Source organism: Bubalus kerabau, chromosome 4 (genome assembly GCF_029407905.1).
Source record: "Bubalus kerabau isolate K-KA32 ecotype Philippines breed swamp buffalo chromosome 4, PCC_UOA_SB_1v2, whole genome shotgun sequence".
In the NCBI taxonomy this organism is placed as follows: Eukaryota; Metazoa; Chordata; class Mammalia; order Artiodactyla; family Bovidae; genus Bubalus; species Bubalus kerabau.
The window spans coordinates 22,366,114-22,386,484 of NC_073627.1; the positions used below are offsets into that span (position 1 = coordinate 22,366,114).

A 20,371-nucleotide genomic window follows, 5' to 3' on the forward strand; every position below is an offset into this window, starting at 1 on the left:
TTGTGGGGACATGGGTCCCTCCCCCTGCGATGCCCCCCACTCTCAGTATCTCAGCCTGGTCACAAGCCCTTGGAGACCAGCTCCTCACCTGCCTGCTGGTCTCCTGGCCTCACTTTCACACCCTCACCTCCAAATGCCACACTCATTGTGTTCTTTTTAGCATGGCTGTCTATCCACGACCTTAGGCCCCTTCCCCTCCCTCCCCGTCCTCAGCTTCTCCTCCTGCTTCCCCCGAAACCTGCCCTGACCTGGCCCTATGGGCTGTCCACGATGCCCACAGCCTCCTGCGCCAGGGTGTGGGGCCTCGTTCCAGCCTCCCAACCTCCAGCACAGAGCCAGGCACACAGTCAGGCACATCTGAGCACGTGTTTCAGGATTTCCAAAACCATGTGTCGTTCCGCTGCCCTGGAAATCCTGAGGAGCACGTGGTCAGCGCTCAACCACGTTCTAATGGTCGAAGCTGCCCTTTGTCTGCGGGGCGGGGGCTGGGGAGGAGTCACCGAAGGTCAGGCCAGGATTCTTTGGGCTGTTGCTTGGCCATTGCTGGGAGAGGGAGAAAGGGTAGCCCCGGCCCTTGGACTAGAGGCCAGGGAGGCCCCCTCCCCTCTGACACTGCTCTTGAGCGCAGCCCTGGGCTTCTGTCCTCAGCCACCCACTGGCACTTGGGGGTGCCAGCCCCTGGGCCAGGCAGTGGCCTAAGCAGTTGTACAGGGAGCCCTCGCAAATAGGGCCTCCCAGCCAGTGGTGAGCCCCCTGCCCACAGCCCTGCTCCTGCACCCCTGGCACAAGCCGGCTCAGCTCCTGGTGGGCAAACAGAACGAGGGAGCCTTCTCAGGGATCACCCAGGCCAGCTTCTGACAGATGGGGAAACTGAGGTCCAAGAGAGGTGGTGACTGGACCCAGAGTCCTGGGACCCTCTCCCAGGGCTGGCCCGAGTGCCGGGTGGTATAGAGTCAGTCCTGGGCATCAGGACATGCCAGTGTCTGCGGTGCTGGGTCCCCTGCCCCATCTAAGCAGCAGGGGAGCCTGCCCTGCCCCAAGCTGGCTCCACCTGGCTGGTGTGTCCCAGAGCCAGCAGAAAGCCAGGGCGGGGGCAAGTCTGAATTGGCCCATGTGGCTGCAAGTCCCAGCGGGCCCTCCCTGCCCGCAGGCGCTGGGAGCAGGGCCTGAGCTCCACACCCCAAATCCTCTGCCTTCCCTCCCCACCCACGCGTTCAGCCTGGGGCCCAAACATGGCATGGAGCCAGCCCAGCCTCCCTCCTTGGTAACCGAGGCACAACACCCGACAATAGAGACTCTTTGTCCTGCCAAGGCCGCACCCCAACCTGGGCCTGCATGCCTGGCTGGGGAGAAGCCTGTGGGGGGGAAGGTGGGAAGACAGGCAGGGGGAGGGGGCAGCAGGGCCCCTGAGCCTGGAGACCCTTCCCTCCCTTCTCAAGCTCAGGGGAGCCAGGGCTGTTGCCCAGCAGCCTTGGATGGTGTGGACCCAGCCCCTTAGACTTGGTAGCAAGCAGAACGCGGAAATGGGCCAGGTGGATCACAGGGAAAAGTGTTATTGTTCAGTCGCTAAGTTGGGTCTGACTCTTTGTGACCCCATGGACTGCATGCAGCACTCCAGGCTTCCCATGTCCTTCACCATCTCCCAGAGCTTGCTCAAACTCATGTCCATCGAGTCGGTGATGCCATCTAACTTTCTCATCCTCTGTCGTCCCCTTCTCCTCCCGTCTTCAATCTTTCCCAGCATCAGGGTCTTTTCCAATGAATCAGTTCTTCCCATCAGGTGGCCAAAGTATTGGAGCTTTCAGCTTCAGCGTCAGTCCTTCCAATGAATATTCAGGACTGAGTTCCTTTAGGATTGACTGGTTTGATCTCCTTGCTGTCCAAGGGACTCTTAAGAGTGTGGCTCTGAGCAAGAAAGCCCTCCTGGGCCAGCTGGGCTGTGGGAAGGTTTCAGGGAGGTGATTATGAGAAGGCCCTTCTGTCCTGGTAGGGAGGAGGGCAGCAGGGTGTCTTTCTTGGCAGGGGATGGATGGGAAGTTCACCAGCCCCCAAGGTTGGGGCAGGGGGCACTGAGAGGCTGTTCTAGCTTCGTGTTTGGGGGCGACTGGGTGAGCAGAGTGGATCAGGACCTAGGAAGCTGGGTGGTACTGAAGAGGGAAGGACAGCTTTTCTGGACTTCACTGGCTTTTAGTTTCCATGGCCCAGGGCTTGGGACTGTGGGGTGATAGAGGCAGACAGGGTCTCCGTTCCTGGGGAGCCCCCAGTTAGGGGAGAAACAAAGCCCCAGCCCTTGAGGGCATCTGGTCTGAGACGGAGGGCCCAGCTTCTGTTCTGGGGAGTTTGGGAACATCCATATTGGGTGACAGAGAATGGATGCAGTCTCTCAGCTCGAAGCATGGACCTCACGAGGCCTCCTTAGTGAATGCCTCTGACACTCAGGGAGCGATGAAATCTGGGGGTCCTCCTGCTTCCCCTCCCTGGGTTGGGGCACCTTCCCAGAGCTGGTGAGCCCTTCCCCTGATTACTAGGCCTGGTCAAAGTTGTGCTTAATTGAAACTGCTTGTCCAATGCCTGCAGGTTGAGCAGAAGCTTCTCCCCCCCACCTCTGCCCGGCCCTGTCGGGGAGTAACCAGCCCTGGCCCCCTTCTGTGGATGTGGAGACTGAGGCTCAGCGACATGAGGGGGCCATGCTAGAGGGTTTGGGTCCTATGGGCCAGACCGTTGTTTTTAGAGCGCCCAGCTCTCCGACATCTGGGGGGGAATCTGGTGTGGGCAGACCACGGGGAGAGCCGGGAGGGGGAAGTCCCACAGTGTCACTGCTCTCTCCCTCGTCCCGGGGCCCGGGGGGTGCTGTCCCGGCTCTCCGCCCCTCTCTCAGGCCCTGTCCCTTGCTTCAGTCCCCTGTGGGCCAGGGGAGGGAAGGGTGGAGCCGGAGAGCCTGGTTCCTGCTGAGACTGTATCTTCCCGGCCCACGGCCCACCCAGGCTTAGTCAGGGCCGGGCGGGAGCCAGGGGAGTGGCAGGTTTCCCAGGGCCAGCCCGGGCGGTGTCCACATTCCTCACAAGCAGGGTGCGTCGGGGTTTGGCCAAGCCAGGTGTTCTGGGCCCTGCCCCGGCCCCCGCCCGCCAGCTCAGCGCTGCAGCCTTGGCCTTGTATGGACCCTGCCTGGCAGCTGCCTGGAACGGGGCGTGGGAACTGCTTGCCTTGCACATCCCTGCTGGGAGGGGTGCAGGCTGGCTTGGGGGAAGCCTGCTGGAGCCCCAGCCCCCACCATGGCCTGGACAGCTGGGGTGCCCACTGCTCACCCCTCCTCACGGCCCCCTTGGCCTCTGCGCTTGGAGAGCTGGAGACTGCGGCTTATACCGGTGTGTGGTTTGGGCCTTGGCCTCTCTCGTGGCTCAGCAAGCACTGGAGGGAAGAGCAAAAGGTGTTCTGACAACAGGGGAGGTGGTGAGGGCCCCTCCAAGGCCAGGAGGCAGTGGGTGGGGGGGGGCACTTCCTGTTTGTAGCCCCCCAGTCTCTGGAGGAGGCCTTTGTCTTCACCAGCTTGGAGACCTGGGTGTCAGGTGGGGCCTGGGACAGAGGCTCAGAGTGGGGCCCTGTGCCCATGGGGGCTGCCTCTGGGGCCTGCCAACAGCTTGCCACCTTCCCTGTTTCCTCCACAGCCTGGCTGGGCTCTCTGCATGACAGGGGGCTGAGAGGGATTCATGTGGGGGTCGGTCAAGGTCACTCTCTGTGAGACGCTCCCAAAGTCCATCTCCTCTCTCTGGCTTCTCCTGCCACAGGAAGACAGAGCCCCCTACTCTATCGAGGCCCCTGGGCTCTTGGTGGGTGAACTGTGACCTTGAGACTGAGACCCAAGATGGGCTATCCCGGGACCCTACCCCTTCTGCGTGGGGGACCCTCCCCCCAAGCTCTGCAGCTTCCCCATCAACCTCTGCAGGTCAGGCCTGGCTCCTGGCTGGGGCTGGCAGAGATAACCTTAAGTCTGGGATCTGGGGACCCTGACCATAGTTGCCCCGTCTCCTTTGAGGGCGGCTGGTAGAGCTAAAGTTTCATTCACTCCGGTGAAAGGCGGCCTGCCCGTCACCCAGTTCTGCGGCCTCAGCAGTTCCGTGGGGCCTGGGCTGGCGCCCTCCGTCATGTCCCTGCAGCAAGCAGGGCCGGGCTGTTTCCCGGGCAGGCCCGGTGTAGCTTGGGCTGCAGAAACCACTTCCCAGGCTTTGGTGGGAACCAACAGCCCTGGCCCCGGGCCCAGGGTGGGCGTGGGAATTCTGTCCTGCATGAAAGGCCTGGGAGGGTGACACCAGGGCTGTGGGAGGAGAGGCAGGGGACGAGATGAGATGTCAACTGTGCCCCCGGAGAGGCAGCAGGCTGAGTGCCAGGCCACCAGGGGGCTGGGCCATGGGAGGGGGAGCAGGCGGGCGCACACAGCCCCCTCCCTAGCTAGCCCATCGCCGAGCACCTCTCAGGCCTCCCCTTTCCAGCCACCTTCGGCTGAGCCCTAGGGCTGGCTTTCTGGGTGCCCCCGTTCCTGGGGACCCTCTAGGGACTTCAGCTGCTTTTCTTCCTCCCTTGCCCAGGGCCTTGTGGCCGGAGGGCAGCACTGTGCCCCAGGGTAAGAATGGGGTGCTGTTTGCAGTGGAAAGAAGTACCTCAGTTCCTGGAAGCCACTCTGAGTCCTGGTGTCTTTGAGCTAAGGATGGTTCAGTGTATGAGTGTGTGCACATGTGTGTGTGCATGCATGTGTGTGCATGTGCTTGTATCAGGGGGAGGCAGTTGTCCCAGTGGTGGTGGACTTGTGCACATTCAGACCAGGGTCCCTCTAGTTGGATTCTGAACCCTGAAGGATTCTGGGAGTTGGCACTGAGAACTGGGCCCCAGGGCAGCCTGGGAAGTCATGGGAACAGGTGAGAACATGCTGGGAGGGTGCGGCACCAGCTGGAATGTGCGGCCTGGAGAAGCCCCACCCTCCCTCATGCAGGAATGGGCATGAGCTGGGGAGCCGGGACCCCGTGCCTTCCCCGTGCTGTCCCCAGCTCTGCTCTGCTGGCCCCCCAGCCTCTGTTCCCCGCATGGGGTGCCCCCACAACCCCCCACTCCAGGCTGCTTAGGAGAAGCTGGCAACTGCTCCTAAAGGTTCCTGGGTTTTTGGTTGGTGGGTTTGTTTCTGACCCTCTGCACGGACAGACTCTGTCACTCACGGGGGATGTGAGTGATGACATAGAAAATGACTTAGAAAAGCACAGTCTACCTGTGGAGGCTTCCCTGAGCCAGTGGGTCGAGTTTATTTTTCAAAAACTGTTTTGGCTGGGCCATACGGCATGTGGGATCTTGGTTCCCTGACCAGGGATTACACCCTCGTCCCCTGCATTGGAAGCTCGGAGTCTTAGCCACTGGGCCATCAGGGAAGTCCCTGGATGGGGTTTCCGCGCCTCTCTGCTGCTGGAATGGGGGTTGAGGGCACCAGCCCCTCCCGGAGCTTCTGGACATACTGTCAGCCTCTGTGGAATGGCTTTGTCCTCTCCTGCGCGGCTGATCAGGACACCCCGTGGCCATGCTCCCCAGCAGGGCACATCAGCCCATCCCTTGTGGGCCCCTGCCAGCGTCTCCAAGCTCAGCTCCCATCTCTGCCTCCCCAGCTGATTCCCTCCATCTAGGACATCTCACTTCCCTGAGGGTACGAGGCCCCGGTGTGTCCTGGCCTTTGCGTGTGCCAGTCACCTCCGGGATGGCCAGTGTCTACCTATGACCCTCATGTAGACAAGTCCCTGCTCAGACCCCTCCCCCGGCTGTCCTGCCTCTTGGGCCGATGGGAGGCCCCTCTAAGGTGCGTCCACAGCCCCAGCTGCTCAGCCAGCCTGTGATGTCCAGTGTCTCCCTCGGAGACAGAGTTCCCCGAGACCAGGGGAATACACTGTCACGTGTGTCCCCTGGCATGTCCCCAGGCCCTCTCTCACGGGGGTGAGGGGGTGAGAGAGTGAATAGTGAAGGGTGCAGGCAGCTTGGGGAAGTCCTCTGAGGCCCGCGAACTTGCAAAGGGCTGTCACCAAGCCCTGCTTCTGCTCCCTCCAGTCTGAGGGGAAACATCCCTCTACCTCGCGACTGGGGCCTCCTGGGAAGATTCCAGAAATCTCTCTTGAGATCAAGGCGCAAGCTCCTGATCCCACCCAGGGTGGGGACTCAAGATTAATGGGCCAGTGTGTCTGGCAATGACTGCTTTATGTGAGTGGGTGAATACAGTACAAGCAGAGAGAGGCTGTGTGAGTGTGCACAAGTGTGAGTGTGCATGAGTGTGTCCACAAGTGGGTACAAATGTGAGCGTGAGTAGTGAATGTGAATCAGTGTGTGAGGCTGGGTGAGTCTGTATGCATGTGTGAGAATGTGGATGTGAATGAGTGTGCATGGGTGTGTGGGCATGAGGGTGTGTAAGTCTGTGAGTGTGAATGCATGTGAGTCTGTGAATGTGCATGTGAGCTGATTATGAGCGTGGGGTCTGTGAATGTGTATATATTGTGTGTGAGTGTGTATGGATCTATGAGTGTGTGAATTCGTGTGCATCTGTGGGTTATGAATGTGTGAGTCTAGAGGTGTGAGTGTGACTATGTGAAAGCTGTGGGTAATGTGTGAAGGTGGGAGCCTGGGTGTGTGTCTGTGGATGTGCCTGAGTGTGTAGGAGTTTACGAACATGTGTGAGTGTGTGACTCTGTGGTGTGAAGTTGTGTGAGTGGGAATATGAGAGATGAATATGTGAGAGTGAATATGTGGGAGAGTGTAAATGTGTGTGTGAGCTTGTGACTATGTCAGTCTATGTGTGTCAGTCTGAGCCTGTAATATGGGTGTGTGAATGTGTGTGTGAACCATGTGTGAGTGTGCGGTTTATCTCGGAGGATGGTGGCAGGGGACCTAGAGCGGTTAGTGGGAGAAGCTTGGCTCCTCTTGCCCAGGGTGGAGGTCAACCCCAGGGAACCCTCCCAGGAGTCTGGGGAAACCTCAAGAGCTGCCTGGCTCAAGTTTGCCTCCGAAGTTGACTCAGAGGGGCAGAGCGTCTTCCCCTCTTCTAGAGAGAGCTCAGAGGCAAATCTTTACTAAAAAGAAAAAAATACTACCAAATAGGTTCAAAATATAATCTACAAGACATAGGTAGGATTTAAAAATCAAGGCCAAAAAAAAAAAAAAAAAGAATTAAGGCAATAAACACCTGTGAACCCACCACCTGAGTTTAGAAACAGTGACAGTAGTCTCTTCCGTCCCACCCCGACCCGCACCGTGGATTTTGGGTTGTTATTCCTTCGCCGGAGACACAGGCCTCTTCTCCCCAAGTTGCTGGCGGGGCCAGAGCGGCTCAGTGCTGCCCCCTGGCGGCGAGGGACATCGGCCTCCTCCCGCTCCGCGCCGCTGCAGCCCGGGTTGGAGCCCCAGCCAGGCCACCCTGCAGACCCCACGGAGGTGCACACACTCGCTGTGTACGCTCGCGCAGGACCAGTCCTGGCACAGATGCACACACCAGGCACTCAAAGCTTTGCACGCCGTCAACCTATTGTGAACGGAGCAGGTGCCATACACTGTGTGGGGCGCTTCAGCAGGAGCCAGCCCACAGCAGCTGCTGTCCCCAGGGAGCTGGAGGCAGGAAGGGGGTGGTCCCCACTGAGGGGACAGTGCCTTGCCTCAGGGACCCTCTCACTCTCGGCTGGGGGAGTCTGTGCAGGAAGTAACTTTGGGGTGAGCCATTTAATAGAACGACCTAAGGTGGAGGGAAGAGAGGAGAGCTTTGTGCCTGAGGCAGAGAAGGGATATTTGGAGATGGAGAACTCAGGGACAGGCAGGGTGAAATGGACAGTTCAGCTTCAGCAAGGAATTTCGTGTCCACTGGGCTGGAATGGAGAAGGCAATGGCGGTCCACTCCAGTACTCTTGCCTGGAAAATCCCATGGACGGAGGAGCCTGGTGGGCTGCAGTCAGTGGGGTTGCTGAGAGTCGGACACGACGGAGCGACTTCGCTTTCACTTTTCGCTTTCATACATTGGAGAAGGAAATGGCAACCCACTCCAGTGTTCTTGCCTGGAGAATCCCAGGGACGGTGGAGCCTGATGGGCTGCCATCTATGGGGTCACACAGAGTCGGACACGACTGAAGCGACTTAGCAGCAGCAGCAGGGCTGGAAGGGACACAATGGCCCAGCCTAGGCCCCTGGTGCTATGGGGTTCGTGGGACTAGAGGAGGAGGAGCTGAAGATGGTGAGGAGGGGCCAGGTCCCTGGAGAAGGCGCCGGGTGTGAAGCGCAGGTAGAGGAATATCTTGAGTTTCATGGTCTTTTTCGCAATCGCAGGCAGCAAGCACCTTTTGGGACTGCACGGCAGAGACTGGCGACCCAGGATAGCCAGCAGAGGGCGCTCCTGCTATAGATTTGAGGCTCCAGGGGACGGGCTATTGAGCCTCGGGTTTAACCAGGATCAGATCATCCCATGGATGGAGGAGCCTGGTAGGATGCATTCCACGGGGTCGCTAAGAGTCGGACACGACTGAGCGACTTCACTTTCACTTTTCACTTTCATGCATTGGAGAAGGAAATGGCAACCCATCCCAGTGTTCTTGCCTGAAGAATCCCAGGGACGGGGGAGCCTGTTGGGCTGCCGTCTATGGGGTCGCACAGAGTCGGACACGGCTGACGCGACTTAGCAGCAGCAGCAGCAGCAGCAGCAGATCATTCTTGGAAAGCGCTGGGGTCTGCAGTCCTAATGGAAGCATTCTGGCTTCCCTCTTAGGGGTACGGAGCAGAGGGGTGTGAAGAGACAACCACTTGAGGTGGGAGCCCCACAAGTCTCCCGCTCCCTGGCCAGGTGCTGTCTCGTCAGTGTTTACATCTCTTGTCTGCAGGTGGCGACCTTGGAATCAATCCAGAAAGGCAACTTGGTCTCCCAACCTGCCCAGGAAGTCTTCCTTCAGGCCAGCCAGCTTTTCTAGAAGGTTCTCCAGGAAGCTAGTCCCAGGGCTCGGCCTCTGGAGCCTCCGTGCTTCCCTCGCTTGCCTCTAGATGGAAGACTTCCTCGCCTGGTGCCCAACAGGCTCCCTCAGCGGCCACATCCAGCAAACCTGTGGATGCTAGAATTCTCAGAACCCAATGCAGCCCGTATCTTCTGCCACAAAGCGTGACAGGCTTCTGTGTGGCTGGTGAGTGGACACAGCCAGGTCTGGCTGGCTCAGACGAGGGGGCAACCCGTCAGTCCCTTGATGGTGGTGGTGGCGCCTCCTTTCACCCCCTGGCATGTCCACTCAGGCAGAGGCACCTCGAGCTCAGGTCACTCACATACTCATTCATTTCTGCAGTTATCAAGCATCATTTGCTATGTCTGTTTTTGGGGACAGAGAGGAAGAGACAGGGTCCCTACCTGAGTCTAAAGGAGGAGACAGGAAATAGATGTGACCATGCAGGGTGGTATGTACTTCGAGGAGAATTGTTTTCTTCCTCTGAACCCTACTTTTCTGTCTGGCTTCTCTGACAGAGTCAGTGGCATCATTACCACCCATCTGCTCAACCCGAAAATGCAGAGTCATCTCCATGCCTCCCCCACTCAGCCCCATCTCCCTTTCAGCCACTGTGTCCCATCTCGCCCTCCTCATCTCTCTCCCAGGCCATCCTTTCAGCCTGGGGGCCGGCCTTTGGCCCCCTTCCAGCTTTCACATCGCCACCAAAGTGAGCCCTTCTTCAAACTCCCTGATGCCCAGACTCATACAAGAAAAATTTTAGCGAATGTGACCTAAGGGAAATCATTTGTTTGGGGAAAAAACACTGTAAACAAGGTTGGAAGAACAATGGCCAACTGAGAAAAGACATTTGTAACTCATGTAGGAAAGGCCTTCTTCCCACGTTGGCCAACGCTCACACCAGTCAGCAAGGACAAGATCCCACAGAGGGGAAAAAGGTAAAGAGTGGCAACATCTAGCTCATAAAAAACAGGAAGGGAGCTCTCTTTGGCAGTGCTTATACTACAACTGGAATAATATGGAGAAGATCAGCATGGCTCCTGTGCAAGGATGCATGCAAATTCGTGAAGTGTTACATATTTTTTTTTAAAAAAAATTATACAAATGAACTTATTTAGAAAACAGACTCACAAACTTTGAAAACAAACTTACAGTTGCCAAAGGGAAAATGTGGTGGTAGGGGGAATAAAATAGGAATTTGGAATGAACATATACACACTACTATATATATGATAGAGCATCAACAAGGACCTACTGTATAGGACTGGAAGCTCTACTCAATATTCTGTAATAACCTATATGGGAAAAGAATCTGAAAAAGAATGGATATGTGTATATGTATAAATGGATCACTTTGCTGTACACCTGAAACTAACACAACATTGTAAATCAACTATAGTCCAATATAAAATAAAAATTAAATAAAAAAACAAGGAAGAATAAAACAATTTAGGGAAGGATGTTCAGCCTCACTCAAGATTAAAGAAATGGAAATTGAAGCAACAGAGAGAACTTTTTCAACCATTGAAAGGACAAAACTTGAAAAATAGCAACAGACAAACTTCAGAGTTTGATGAGACCTAGTGCTGATGGACGTGGTGAGGGAAATATGTTCATTCATGGTTGGTGGAAGTGAAAATGTGTAGGACTTTTTAGGAAGACTTGGAGGTGAAGATCCATGATGTACAGGGCACTGGGCCTGCCTGGGGCCTTTTTTAAACATTTCAAATTCAAATTTCAATTTCAAATATACATGAAAGTAGAGAGGATGGCAGAACAAAGTCCCATATGCCCATCAGTTCAGATCAGTCCCTCAGTCGTGTCTGACTGTTTGCGACCCCATGGACTACAGCACGCCAGGCTTCCCTGTCCATCACCAGCTCCCTGAGCTTGCTCAAACTCATGTTCATCGAGTCAGTGATGCCATCCAGCCATCTCATCCTCTGTTGTCCCCTTTTCCTCCCTCCTTCAATCTTGCCCAGCATCAGAGTCTTTTCCAATGAGTCAGTTCTTCCCATCAGGTGGCCAAAGTATTGGAGCTTTCAGCTTCAGCACCAGTCCTTCCGATGAATTTTAAGGACTGAATATTCATATTCATAATATGCCCATCACTCAGCTTCAGTAATTGTCAACTTGCTGCCATTCCTTTTTTCTTTTCTCAATATTTTAAAATTGAAATATAATTGATTTATAATGTGTTCATTTTTGCTGTACAGCAAAGGATTCATTTATACATGTATATACATTCTTTTTAAAATACTCTTTTCCATTATGGTTTATCATAGGATTTTTTTTTTTTTTTGGCTGGGCTGGGTCTTCCTTGCGGTTCATGGGCTTCTGTAGCTGCAGCACCCAGGCTTAGCTGCCCTGTGACATGTGGAATGTTGGTTCCCCGATCAGGGATTGAACCCATGATCCCTACGTTGGAAGGAGGATTCTTAACCACTGGCCTGCCAGAGAAGTCCCTATTGTAGGATATTGAATACAGTTCTCTCTGTTATGCAGTAGGACTTTGTTTATCCTATCTGTATATAAAAGCTTACATCTGTGAACCCCCTCCTCTTCATCCCTCCCCTAACCCACTCCTGCTTGGCAACCACCAGTCTATTTTCTGTGCCCACAAACATGCTGCCATTCTTGTTCCTTCTCTCCCCTCCACCACCTTTTGTTAGGGAGATTGGGGTATTTTAAAGCAAAGATATAATTTCATTCACCTTGAATGAAAATTTCGCAATAGCCATCAAAAGAAAAACATGGCTTTACCCCTTCATCCGATAATACCACTGTTAAAATTCCCTTAAGGATATATTGGTAAAAGTTCACCAGGCTAGATGTTCAGGCAGGTTTATTATATCATTGTTCGTGAGAAGGAAAAAATTCCTGGATGCCTGAGCAGAGGTTGGGAGGGACAGGAGTGAATGAATTATAGCTCATGGTCACAATGGATTAAAGAGAGTGAGGTGGCTCTCTAGGAGGTATTATTAACTGAAAGATTGTGGTATTATTAACTGGGAGATGGAGGCATTGAAGAGATCGATCATACCTCTTTGTATGATTAAAATCTCTATAAATAGACAAAAACAAAACGAAACATCATAGCAATGCTTGGATGACTCTGTTGCTACAGAATCAAGTCCAAACTCTTCAGCACACCTTTCATGGTGGTCTCTCTTTCCAACCTTCGTTCTAGCCATTTTCCCTCTAATAAGCCCTATGAGTTGGTCCACAGATTCCCAAAATGGGATCCAAGGAACCCTACCTTCACCTGCTCCTCCTGGAAGGGGCTTCATGGGTGATTAAGTTTGGGAAATGCTCTCTTCTCCTTGGAGAGTCACAGTGCACATTAGCTTGTTGAAGGCTCTGGGAAGTTTACAGTCAAACAAACAAAAACTGCTTGACCAGGATGTACATGCCTTGCTCTGGTCCCCCCAGACTCTGGAGCATGGTTCTCAGCCCTGGCTTTCATCAGGGCTTCCCTGGTGGCTCAGCTGGTAAAAGAATCTGCCTGCAATGCGGGAGACCTGGGTTTGATCCCTGGGTTGGGAAGATCCCCTGGAGAAGGGAACGGCTACCCAGTCCAGTATTCTGGCCTGGAGAATTCCATGGACAGAGGAGCCTGGAGGGTTATAGTCCTTGGGGTTACAAAGAGTCAGACATGACTGAGCGATTTCACTTCTCTTTACTTCACCAGCTCTGTGAGTAAAGAAGGAGAAGCACTACCCTGTGGGGGCTCCTGCCCTTTTCTGAGCTTACATAGTCCCACATCTCCTCTGCTAACCACCCCCACCCCCAACCATGCTGAAAGGAGTGTCTTAGTTCAGCCCCAGGGCCTTTCCACCAGCTATTACCTTGGCCTGGAATGCCTTTCCCTGCATGTGCTGGCTCCTTCCTTAATTCAGTTTCCCCTTAAATGTCACCTGGGAGAGGCCTTCCTGCCCTGGCCCCTGGAAGCGCTCAGTTTCCCTCTTCATGCTTTCACGGAGAACATCTCATTCTCTGGTTTGATTATTTTCCATCTTTCCCACTAGAGTGTCTGCTCCATGAAAGCAAAGACGTCTTTTGTGTTCATCACCATATCCCCAGAGCCTAGGGATAGCTCAGCACACAGTAGATGCTCAACCAACAGTAGCCAATCAAATGTGTTTCCTTTGAGGTTTGCTTTCCTTGGCATTCCTGTTGCTCCCAGTGAACTGTGATCCAGCTGCGAGGCTCCTGGTCCCCACCCACCTCTGCTTGGATGTGTTCTCACCTCATCTCCTCTGCCTGGCAAAGCCCTGCCCTGGCTTCGAAACCCAGCCTTGTGGTCCCTCCCCGTGAAACCATCAGCAGCAGCCTGGGCTGAATGAGTGGCTCCTTCCTGCTCCTCCCAGGTGCCTGAACATACACACCTTCATCACCGCACAATAACTCGGCTCCAGGATGGACCGCGTGTCCATTTCTTGCTCACCTGCCCGTGCTCATTAAGGGCAGGGCTCAGCTGACTCAGTGCTGAGTTCTTGGCACCCAGCCCAGTGACGGCCCCACCATAGATGCGATGAATGGGTGCTGAGGAAAAGCCCAGCATCGGGCACTTACTGTCGGCATCCAGCAAGCCAGCATCGATTGGGCACTTCCTGTGCATAAAGTGCCAGGTTAGACCTTAGAGTGGGTTCAGAGATGAACAGAAAGCTGTCTTTTGGCTGTGCGTGCATGGTCAGTCGCTTCAGTTGTGTCTGACTCTTTGCGACCGTATGGACGGTAGCCTGCCAGGCTCCTCTGTCCATGGGATTCTCCAAGCGGGAATACTGGAGTAGGTTGCCACGCTCTTCTCAGGGGATCTTCTCCACTCAGGGGTCGAACCCGAGTCTTCTGCATCTCCTGCATTGCAGGCAGATTCTTTTACTGCTGAGCCACTGGGGAAGCACTCATTTGGCTGTAATGGATTGTAATTCTAGAAGGGGAGCAGATCCACCTCCAAATACTAATTCTAACATGAGTGACAGGGACTAGCACTCTGGCACTAGAAGAGGTGAGGGAGAGTGTATTATTTCCTATTGTTATTGGAAAAAAGTACAGCTTTATTTTTTAAATGATTATTTATTTTATTTTCAGCTGCACTGGCCTTGGTTGCCATGCCCAGGTTTTCTCTAGTTGTGGCGAGTAGGGGCTACTTTTCGTTGTGGTCCCTTCTCTTGTTGAGAAACATGGGCTCTAGGGTGCTTGGGCTTCAGTGGTTGTGGCGCATGAACTTAGCTGCCCTGCGACATGTAGAATCCTCCTGGACCAGGGATCGAACCTGTGTCCCCTGCATTGGCAGGCAGATTCTCAACTGCTGGACCACCAGGGAAGTCCCAAATGACAACTTTAGGGGCTTAAAGCAACACTCACGTTATCTGACAATTCTGGAAGTCTGAGGTCTGAAGTGCATCTTGCAAGGTTAAATCAAGCTGTCAGCAGGGCTGAGCCTCTTCTGGAGGCACTCAGGGAGAACTGTTCCTTGCCTTTTCTGCTTCTAGAGTCTGCTTACATTCTTTCGCTCATGGCTTCTTCTCTCTGCCCTCCGCTTTTGTTGTCACATCTCCTTCTCTGGCTCTGAGCTTTCTCCCTGCCCCCACCCCTATTTAAGGACGCTTCCCAGGTGGTGCTAGTGGTAAAGAACCCTCCTGCCAATTCAGGAGATGTAAGAAACGCAGGTTCGATCCCTGGGTCAGGGAAGACACCCTGAAGTAGGAAATGGTAACCCACTCTGGTATTCTTGCCTGGGAAATCCCATGGACAGAGGGGCCTGGCGGGCTATGGTCCATGGGATCGCAAAGAGTTGCACATGACTGAAGTGACTTAGCACTCATGCACGTGGCTATATTGGGCTCAACCAGAAAATCCAGAAAATTCCAGTTAAGGAATGCAAATTCCTTAACTTAATCACACCTGCAAAGTTTCTTTTGCCATATAAGGTACACAGTTCTGGCAGTTAGGACGGGGACATCTGCCTAGCAGAGGGAAGTGTTACCTCTTACCCTGGGAGCCTTCACCTAGCCAGCTTGGGAGTCGCTGATCCTTCCAAATCCCTAGTGTGCACAAGGCCTGAGGCCAGCCGCTGTCTCATGTCAGCCTCACGAAGAGTTTGTCATGGAAACCAAGTAGCCTCATTTTGCAGGTGAGGCTGAGAGAAGGGTTGTGACTTGTCCACAGCAGAGTCTGCATCGATCCAGGCCCTTGGAGTTGGCCTCCTGAGTGAGCTCTTTCCATAAGCGGCAGAATAGTGATCATGGGGGTTGAGAAGATTAGGGGCTGTGATTCCTCTCCAACAAAACCTTACTGGAGAAAGTGAATCACACCTGAAATGTTGAACAACAAGCCCAGGGCCTGGGTTTTGAGGCAGAGGCAGGACCAGGGGGCTGTGAAGCTACCAGCTTCGGGCAGGTTTTAATGGGGAGGAGCAGTTGGGGGCCTCGTGTGGGACAGAGTAGTCCACGGGGCCCAGGCCTCTGCACGGGTGTGCTTCTCCCCCTTCTTATTGGTCAGTCATGTGGATCGTCTTGTGGTGGGCTGGGTGATCAGAGGAGGCCCAGTGGTAAAGAATCTGCCTGCCAAGGAACTAGAGGCAGGAGACACGAGTTCGATCCCTGGGTTGGGAAGATCCCCTGGAGGCGGGGGGAGGAGGAAATGGCAACCCACTTCAGTATTCTTGCTTGGAGAATCCCATGAACAGAGGAGCCTGGTGGGCTGTAGTTCATGGGGTTGCCAAGAGTCGAATATGACTGAGCGACTGAGGATGCATGTGGTATAGGTGATCGAAGAGCCAAGAGACCCCCTTCCCGCCGGTGGTGTTAGGTGGGAGGAAGGAAACGCCAAGCTCAGAGCATCACACGGGCGAGACACAGTGCCCACCCTGAGCGAGCTCCCAGTCTGAGTGGGGAGACAGACGTCTACCCTAGGAAACATCCACTCTGATGGGGAGATGAAACCTCTTTCTCAGGGAGCCTGGGCCACACATCCCCTGGAGGAAATCACTTGAGAGTGTTGGAGAGCAGGGACCAGTGAGGGTGAATTAATCCAGGAGCAACTAGCCTCGCAGGGCACGGAGAGTCGAGTGGGCAGGTGGGCCAGGGCCTGGGGGCCTGGGAGGCTGGGGTCTTGAGGATGGGCAGTCTGGAGTTCCTTTGGGATTTCTGAGTTGGTTCCCGCAGGTCCTCAGGTCCCCTTCAGCCTTCAGGGCAAAGGGGAGAGGGGATGAGCCCCAGGCCTGAAAGGGGACCCCACTGACCTGTTGCCTTCTCATCCTCCCCACTAGCTACCTCAGGCCAAAGAAGGGGAGGGGTGGATAGGGGAGAGAAAGGGCAGGCAGAGGGGAGAAGCTGGTCCTCTCAAGCTGGACTCTTCCAGCCTCAGAAGCAGCAAGGGTTCCCACCTGTGCCCCTCTCTGGCTCCCCTTCCTGGACCTCCTCCCCATCCATTCCCGCTGGTTTGGGGCCTCCCTTGCCCTGTCCTCCTGCTCTGGGCGCTGAGGCCTCTGGCCCTTGCTGGGACGGGGCTCTGGACAGCTGATGTGGCTTTGCCTGGAAAGATGAGGTATCCCGGGTGTCCACCCAGGGAGCATGTTTCCTGGAAACCAGTTATGGGGGAACGGAACACCTGGGGCCCTCTGGTATGTGTGGGGGCACTGGAGGAACCCCTGCCTCTGACTCTCCTAACTGGATGCCTCCTGAGGGCCCCGATTGTTTGCATCTCCCATGGCCGCTGGGGAGGCGGAGGGTGGGGCCTTCTTTGGAGCCAGACACAAATCATTAGAGGGTGGATCTGGGCAGGGCGGCCCTGGGGCCTCAGGAGAGAGGTTGAGGAAATAGGAGAAGAGGATTCTCCTCTTCTACAGGATAGGGGAAGAGGATTCCACCTGAGGGCAAGCATGCGGGGCGAGGGTGCACTTACTGGCCAGGAGTGGGGGTGCTCGGGGTGAGGTAAGGGGTAGGGCCTCCTTGGTGACCCTGTGTAGCCCATCCTGGGCGAGGTCCCCGCAGGTGAGAGGGGCTCAGGGTCTGTGAGGAGGCAAGCTGACAGGCCCTGGTGGCCGGGCTCTGGGGGTAGGGCAAGGGCTTTGAGAACCCCTAAGGATTTGGGGTGTTCTCTTCATCAGTCAAGCCAAGGTCCCAGCTGGGATTCACCCCCACATCCTGGGCCTCTCACTTCCCCAACCTCACCCTATATGGACTCTTTCCTTGGAGGGAGGGTAGGTGGCTATGTAGTCCCTTCCTGGGTCCCTGTCTTCCACCCTAGTCACGGTCTAGGGTCCTCGTTCCTAACAACTCAGTGAACACTTACAGAGTACCTGCTGCATACAGGCTGTGTTCTGGGTTTGGGTGGGTGGGCGCTGTCCTAGGGGTGACAGTTAATGCTTGGGGCCCTGTAGGAGCCAAGGTCAGGTGGGCTGTTGTGGCAAGATGTTTGTCAACATCAATATGCATCTATTTTTTAATAAAAATATATGTATTTTTAGAATTTATTTTTGGTTGTGCTGGGTCTTCATTGCTGTGCTCAGGTTTTCTCTAGTTGTGGCAAGCGGGGGCGACTCTCTAGTTACGATACGTGGGCTTCTCATTGCGGTGGCTTCTCTTGTTGCAGAGCACAGGCTGTAGAGCTCGAGCTCAGAAGTTGTGTCGTGCTGGCTTAGTTGCCCCGTGGCATGGAGTTGGACACAACTTAGCAACTGAACCACAACATCAATGTGGGAACTTAGTTCCCAGACCAGGGATTGAACCTGTGTCCCCTGCATTGGCAGGTGGACCACTGGACCACCAATGAAGTCCTGATATGCATCTATTGAACATCAATTGCATACGGGCCCCCCCAGATCACCTTGCACCTTCCATCAACACCATAGGCTGGTATATTCCCAGGGACCCTCCCTGCATACCCTAGTCCTGCTCAAGTCCGAGACAGGCCTGTTCTACTCATGCCAAGAACGCACGGGCTCTTCAGCAACCTCTGGAGAGGAGACCCAGGGCCTGTAGGTTTGGTCAAGCCCGGGGCTGGCGTGGGGACCCTGGGGTGGATTCAGCTGTCTGCCCGGGGTCTCTTCCTGCTGTCCCCTCCCTGCTGTGCTGGACTCCCAGAGGCCTCTGGGGCTGGATGCCTCCTCCTGTTCCTGTCCTCTTCCTCCTTTGGGCCAAGCTGCTGACACCTGCGGGGTGTGTGGGCCTGGCGCTGCCCCTCCGGCTGCCAGGGGCCTCTCCCTGCTGGGGGTGGAGGACAGGCCCGGGCAGGAGAAGTCATGGCCGAGAGGACCTTGGCTCCTGCCAGGCCTTCCTTCCTTCCCTGGCACGGAGAGTGGGCACTGCTCGGGCCCTGGCTTCAGCCCTGCCTACTGCCTGCTGGCTGCTCAGAAACCCTGGGCCTCAGCTTCCTCACAGCATCGTTGGGGAAATCCGACAAGGGCTATCCAGAGCCGTGAAGGAAGCATGTCTGGGCTTCTTAGGCCTTCCAAGGATGGCCACACTCTCCAGAGAGTCAGGGAGACCTTCCTGGGGTCTGTCTCTGCCCCTCCACCTGGGGAGAGGGGCTGAGCTGGGCCTGTCCTTCCGCAAGTGAGGCCTTTCTGGGCTGAGGTGGGCACAGAAGTGGAGGGGGGCTCCAGAGGTGGCAGAGTCTCCAAAGGCTGGAGGCACAGGGTCTGGGAGTCACTGGTGTGGGGAAACCTAGGCCCCGCTCTTGGTGCACAGCCTGACGTCAGCAGGGGAAAGGGTAGAGTGACGGGGTGTTGGTGGGGCCTTGGTGATTTTCGAGAAAAGGTTAGGAAACTCTCTGTCCTTTCAAACTGGGCTTCAAGACTAATGTCTGGGTGGTTTGGAGGTGGGGTGCAGGCTCTGGAGAGGCAGAGGGTGGGTGGCGGGTGCCCTGTGGTCTGCCCTTCTCCAGGCTGAGGCAGAGGGTGGGTGGCGGGTGTCCTGTGGTCTGCCCTTCTCCAGGGCAGCTCTGCTTCATATTCACTTCTCTGAACTCAGGGAGGCCTGTCTGGACAGAGGAGGGCAGTCAGCTGCTGCGGGAGGGGGGTTCCTGGGAGGGTGGCTCCAGCGGGGAGGGGAAGCTCTTTCTCTGTGGGGGTGAGTGGCTGGTGCAAGGCTGGCCTCTGAGACACTTAGGTGACCCCAGGTTCTGTTTGTTCCTTTCCCCAGCCTGTCCTGGAGTAGCAGGAAGTCCTCCCAGATATCATGGAAGAACCCTGGTGTTCTGACCTTGCCCTCTAGTCTTGACCTTGAGACCCTGCTCCCCACTCCCAGGAACGCTGGGAACCCCCAGACTTTACAGTCAGGGTGGGAGCAGAATAAACTCTGGTTGTCTCCTCTCGGCAGCCTGTGCAGTCCCCACTCTCCAAGGAGACACCCTTGCGTGCGAGGCCACCCACTTTCTAGGCAGGAAGTCCTTCCAGCAGTCTGACCTCAGCACACCAGCTCTGATCTGCGTGGAACCCGGACTCCCTCCCTGTCCCCGTGTGTGTGGGCCCAGAGCCCAGGCCACCCACGTGCCTCCCTCCACCCCTGGAAGCTTCCCATTCAGACAGGCCCCTTGCAGACACAGACGCCAGGGTCCTGGCAGCACCTAAATCATTAGCACCGCCGAGATTAGGCGGCTAATCTCCTGGCTGGGAGCGGGCGGGTGCCAGCCGCCAGAATGTGGGCTTGTGCTTTTTCCTCGCAGGGGCCGCCCTTCCCCAGGGTGCGGCCACCTGGCAGGTCCTGCCTCTCCTGTGCTCAGCGCCTCCTCTGGGGGCCCTTTGGGGGTGTCTTTTCGCAGGTACTGGTAGGGTGACCAGGGGCAGTCACCCTAACCAACTCTCTGATTCCCTCTCTCCCTTGGCCCCCCGCTTGACTCATTCCCACAAAGACCCTGGGAGGCAGGAGTTACCCCATTTTGCAAATGAGGTAACCCAGGCAGTGAACCGACTTCCTGAAAGGCTTGAATCCAGGCTTCCCTCAGGTCAGCAGCTGGGACTGTTCTTCTCAGGGCAGCCCCCTGGCCAGGGACTGAGTCTTCTGCACAGGCTGGAAGTAATCCCAGGAGAGCTGGGGGCTCCCCTAAGTCAGAGGCTGACTTGGTCCCACTGTAAGGGGTGGGGGATTGTGTCCCCCTGGATCTCTCCACCCTCTCCCTGGGATCCAAGGATGCTGGGTGGGGGGCCAGAGCAGCCCCAGGCTCCGGGCCTGTGGAGCCTTGTCCCAGGCCCTTTCTGGCTCCCAGGGTTGGGTTCTCCGGACTCCCCCAAGGATGAGCTCAGCTGCCTAATTGTGGCTGAGGATGGAGGATCACCCTACCCCCGGGGCTGCGGCTCCAACACCACCTTTGTTTCTAACAGACAATGGCGGCTAAGAGGCTATCGTGCCCAGGCCAGGCTTGGGCAGGGGAGGGGGCCGGGG

At 55.7% G+C, this 20,371-nt stretch overlaps 1 long non-coding RNA gene and 1 other non-coding gene across 2 annotated transcripts; both read left to right on the top strand.

The window, feature by feature from the left end:
* The first annotated feature begins 3,201 nt into the window (after nt 1-3,201).
* Nucleotides 3,202-17,534, top strand: LOC129651211 (uncharacterized). Its single transcript, XR_008714072.1, has 3 exons — nt 3,202-3,365; nt 8,877-9,170; nt 13,138-17,534. It is a non-coding gene; the product is annotated as an uncharacterized LOC129651211 (long non-coding RNA).
* Nucleotides 9,965-10,068, top strand: LOC129651875 (U6 spliceosomal RNA). The gene has a single exon (XR_008714379.1). It is a non-coding gene; the product is annotated as a U6 spliceosomal RNA (small nuclear RNA).
* Nucleotides 17,535-20,371: the final 2,837 nt, after the last annotated feature.